The sequence below is a fragment of the Somniosus microcephalus genome, unplaced genomic scaffold, assembly GCF_052327205.1.
Source record: "Somniosus microcephalus isolate GS21.2 unplaced genomic scaffold, FLI_Smic_1.0 unresolved_chr9, whole genome shotgun sequence".
Lineage (NCBI taxonomy): Eukaryota > Metazoa > Chordata > Chondrichthyes > Squaliformes > Somniosidae > Somniosus > Somniosus microcephalus.
This window is the reverse complement of record NW_028225187.1, coordinates 9,142,834-9,147,697: the sequence shown is the minus strand read 5'-3', so window position 1 is coordinate 9,147,697 and position 4,864 is coordinate 9,142,834. Positions and strand designations below refer to the sequence as shown.

Genomic DNA, 4,864 nt, shown 5'->3' with positions numbered 1-4,864 from the left:
CGGAGGCTGAATGTCCTTGACTGCTGAAGTGTTCCCTCACTGGGAGGGAACACTCCTGCCTGGTGATTGTTGTGTGGTGTCCGTTCATCCGTTGTCGCAGTGTCTGCATGGTATCGCCGATGTACCATGCTCCGGGGCATCCTTTCCTGCAACGTATGAGGTAGACAACGTTGGCCGAGTCACATGAGTATGTACCATGTACCTGGTGGGTGGTGTCCTCACGTGTGATGATGGTATCTGTGTTGATGATCTGGCATGTCTTGCAGAGGTTGCTGCGGCAGGGTTGTGTGGTGTCGTGGTCGCTGTTATCCTGAAAGCTGGGTAATTTGCTGCGAACGATGGTCTGTTTGAGGTTAGGCGGCTGTTTGAAAGCGAGTAGTGGAGGCGTGGAGGCCTTACCGAGGTGCTCGTCGTCATCGATGACAGGTTGAAGGCTGCGAAGAACATGGCGTAGTTTCTCCGCTCCGGGGAAGTACTGGACGACGAAGGGTGCTCTGTTGGTTGTGTCCCGTGTTTGTCTTCTGAGGAGGCCTATGCGATTTTTCGCTGTGGCCCGTCGGAACTGTCGATCGACGAGTCGAGCGTCATATCCCGTTCTTACAAGGGCGTCTTTCAGTGTCTGTAGGTGCCCATCGCGTTCCTCCTCGTCTGAGCAGATCGTCACGCTACATGTAACCCCACCTGATGCAGGGTCATCCAGACTCGAGTCGACATTGGCTTGTTCTCTCTACACGGATGCGGCCGGACCTGCTGTGATTTCCAGCTAAAAAAAAAAAAAAAAAATGTTTTTTGTCTCTTTTTTTGTTTTTCATACAGACCCCAGCATCTGCAATATTTGACCCCTTGTGACCCCACTTCATTGTTCTTTGATGTAATGTTTCCCTGACTGACCTGTTTGGACACCATTCACACCTTTGACTGCTGTGCTTATCTCTCTGCCGAGGTGTGATTAATGGCAGTTGGAAAGGTTACCTGTAAACATCTGACATGATTCTCTGACTATATAAGCTGCGTCTTTATGCATTTCTCCACTTCACCTGAAGAAGGAGCAGCGCTCCGAAAGCTTGTGATTTCAAATAAAGCTGTTGGACTATAACCTGGTGTTTTGTGACTTTTTACAAGGTATATGGGGCTAGGTCGGTAATTTTCAGTTGAGGTAGAGAATCAGCCATGATCTTATTGAATGGCGGAGCATGATCGAGGGCCGCATGGCCAAATCCTGCTCCTATTTCTTATGATCTAATGTAACGATTTAGGCCGGCGGTGTTGAGAACTGTGGCTCGTCTGGCTTAGTTCATTAAATAAGCATCGCAGTAGGAAGCAGCATCAACTGGAAGATGGCTGCGCGGAAGACGTGCATTTTCTTCAATGGGTTGCAAAATAAAATATTTTCGACGGTTAAAATTGCTTTGACGGTTTCAAGAGCGTTAAATAACGTAGTATTCTCCTTTGGCTTAGACCTCTCGTAATGTCATAATGGGGTGAAGTGCTTGTTATACTTTCTGCTTGAAACTTTGTTTGATTGCAGCTTTGAATCTCGGCAGAGGAACCAAAAGGCAGCAGTTCAAATTAAGTAAAGACCGATCATTTGGGACGACGTCCTCGATGCCGTAGTCGGCAGGAGTCGTACCTGCGCGGAGAAACACCCAATGGATTTTTAGTCCATCACCTTAACCACTCGGCCACGACTACCCTGACGGTGGTTAGGACCCACGCAGCTTCTCATTTGCTTCGAAATCGGTGCCTCTGCTGTGAACACTCTGGCACATAATCACATGGGTTCATGTGGAATAATTCCAATTGCAAACATGTTCGTGTCTGTCTCTGTGGCGCAATGGGCCAGCGCGTTCGGCTGTTAACTGAAAGGTTGGTGGTTCGAGCCCACCCAGGAACGTGAGTAACTTTTAATTTTTGCAAACTCATCTATTGTTTAAAAATGGAGTCTTTGATTCCGTGAAATGAACAGTGGTGAGCATACTGCTGCTGCCTTCCTGTTTCCAATGGGAACAATCGCTTCATCAATCAGTCTTCTGCCAGGCAGCATGGATATTCTACATCGCTTATACCAATACTCCAAGTGCAGCGTTCTTGCATTAAAATCCAGCAGGAAAATCGGCCACAGTGGATAATCCATTCTGAAAACCCTTTTCTACACTTTCCTCAGGTTTACACATACATGGATTAGAATGGAAAGCTTGCAACTATTACAATTGCCAGAGAACTGCAGCTTCCTTGCATTGCTCTGCACCCTGATCACATGACAACAACCAACCAATCACATAGAGCGGCGCGAGAACACCCCCATTGAATGTGTCCAATCAGGGCCTGAGGATTAAACTGCTCTGTCACATGCAGTTCCAGTACGTTGGAGGACTCAGCTGTGAGCGGATGACTTGTTGCTGTCGCTAGCGCCGCGGCCGAGAAGCGAGCAGCCCCTGCAATCTCTTGTTTTCAGCCAAATGCTAGAGGTATGAATTTATAATGACAAAATCTTTGACGCTAACTGATTTGGTTGCTGTATTTGAATGCGGTTTAGTGCCTCACACGGGCCTTGTGATTTTCTTTTTGCGTACGGTTTGCAGTGTGTGATCGCTTAACATTTTGCGACTGAAATTAAATGCAATATCTGATTCAAATTGTTGCTTCATATGGCGTTCGGTGAAATTGAGGAAATTCGACACTACGAACGGGATTCAAATCGCCTTTTCTCCTGAGTGCTGCTTTTGTCCCTTTGTATGGCTGCGTGCCTCAGGGAATGTGGTTGGAGAATAAATCTTTGGCTGCATTGATTTTCCTGCTGGTTGTCCATCCAGCTAAACATAGTTTTCTGTGGTGAAATGAATTCAGCAGATGCTATGAAGGAAGAACATATAAATTCTTTCATGGCATGACTGGGCGGATTCTGAGAGGTTGTTTCCCCTGGCTGTGGAGCCCGAACTAGGGGTCAAAGTTTCAGAATAAGGGGCCGGCCATTTAAGATTGAGATGAGGAGAAATTGCTTCATTGTAAGGGTTGTGTATCTTTGGAGTTTTCTGACGCAGAGGGCTGTGCTGGTTCAGTCGTTGAGTACATTCCTAACTGAGATGGTTATGTATATTATGGAAATCAAGGTATATGGGGCTAGGTCGGTAATTTTCAGTTGAGGTACATGATCAGCCATGATCTTATTGAATGGCGGAGCATGATCGAGGGCCGCATGGCCAAATCCTGCTCCTATTTCTTATGATCTAATGTACCGATTTAGGCCGGCGGTTTTGAGAACTGTGGCTTGTCTGGCTTAGTTCATTAAATAAGCATCGCAGTAGGAAGCAGCATCAACTGGAAAATGGCTGCGCGGAAGACGTGCATTTTCTTCAATGGGTTGCAAAATAAAATATTTTCCACGGTTAAAATTGCTTTGACGGTTTCAAGAGCGTTAAATAACGTAGTATTCTCCTTTGGCTTAGACATCTCGTAATGTCATAATGGGGTGAAGTGCTTGTTATACTTTCTGCTTGAAACTTTGTTTGATTGCAGCTTTGAATCTCGGCAGAGGAACCGAAAGGCAGTAGTTCAAATTAAGTAAAGTCCGATCATTTGGGACGACGTCCTCGATGCCGTAGTCGGCAGGAGTCGTACCTGCGCGGAGAAGCACCACAATGGATTTTTAGTCCATCACCTTAACCACTCGGCCACGACTACCCTGACGGTGGTTAGGACCCACGCAGCTTCTCATTTGCTTCGAAATCGGTGCCTCTGCTGTGAACACTCTGGCACATAATCACATGGGTTCATGTGGAATAATTCCAATTGCAAACATGTTCGTGTCTGTCTCTGTGGCGCAATGGGCCAGCGCGTTCGGCTGTTAACTGAAAAGTTGGTGGTTCGAGCCCACCCAGGAACGTGAGTAACTTTTAATTTTTGCAAACTCATCTATTGTTTAAAAATGGAGTCTTTGATTCCGTGAAATGAACAGTGGTGAGCATACTGCTGCTGCCTTCCTGTTTCCAATGGGAACAATCGCTTCATCAATCAGTCTTCTGCCAGGCAGCATGGATATTCTACATCGCTTATACCAATACTCCAAGTGCAGCGTTCTTGCATTAAAATCCAGCAGGAAAATCGGCCACAGTGGATAATCCATTCTGAAAACCCTTTTCTACACTTTCCTCAGGTTTACACATACATGGATTAGAATGGAAAGCTTGCAACTATTACAATTGCCAGAGAACTGCAGCTTCCTTGCATTGCTCTGCACCCTGATCACATGACAACAACCAACCAATCACATAGAGCGGCGCGAGAACACCCCCATTGAATGTGACAATCAGGGCCTGAGGATTAAACTGCTCTGTCACATGCAGTTCCAGTACGTTGGAGGACTCAGCTGTGAGCGGATGACTTGTTGCTGTCGCTAGCGCCGCGGCCGAGAAGCGAGCAGCCCCTGCAATCTCTTGTTTTCAGCCAAATGCTAGAGGTATGAATTTCTAATGACAAAATCTTTGACGCTAACTGATTTGGTTGCTGTATTTGAATGCGGTTTAGTGCCTCACACGGGCCTTGTGATTTTCTTTTTGCGTACGGTTTGCAGTGTGTGATCGCTTAACATTTTGCGACTGAAATTAAATGCAATATCTGATTCAAATTGTTGCTTCATATGGCGTTCGGTGAAATTGAGGAAATTCGACACTACGAACGGGATTCAAATCGCCTTTTCTCCTGAGTGCTGCTTTTGTCCCTTTGTATGGCTGCGGGCCTCAGGGAATGTGGTTGGAGAATAAATCTTTGGCTGCATTGATTTTCCTGCTGGTTGTCCATCCAGCTAAACATAGTTTTCTGTGGTGAAATGAATTCAGCAGACGCTACGAAGGAAGAACATATAAAT

The 4,864-nt window shown here is 46.2% G+C and overlaps 2 non-coding genes across 2 annotated transcripts; both read right to left on the bottom strand.

The window, feature by feature from the left end:
- Positions 1-1,609: 1,609 nt before the first annotated feature.
- Positions 1,610-1,692, bottom strand: trnaf-aaa (transfer RNA phenylalanine (anticodon AAA)). Its single transcript has one exon. It is a non-coding gene; the product is annotated as a tRNA-Phe (tRNA).
- A 1,905-nt stretch (positions 1,693-3,597) lies between these two features.
- On the bottom strand, positions 3,598-3,681 carry trnaf-aaa (transfer RNA phenylalanine (anticodon AAA)). The gene has a single exon. It is a non-coding gene; the product is annotated as a tRNA-Phe (tRNA).
- Between the last annotated feature and the right edge of the window lie 1,183 nt (positions 3,682-4,864).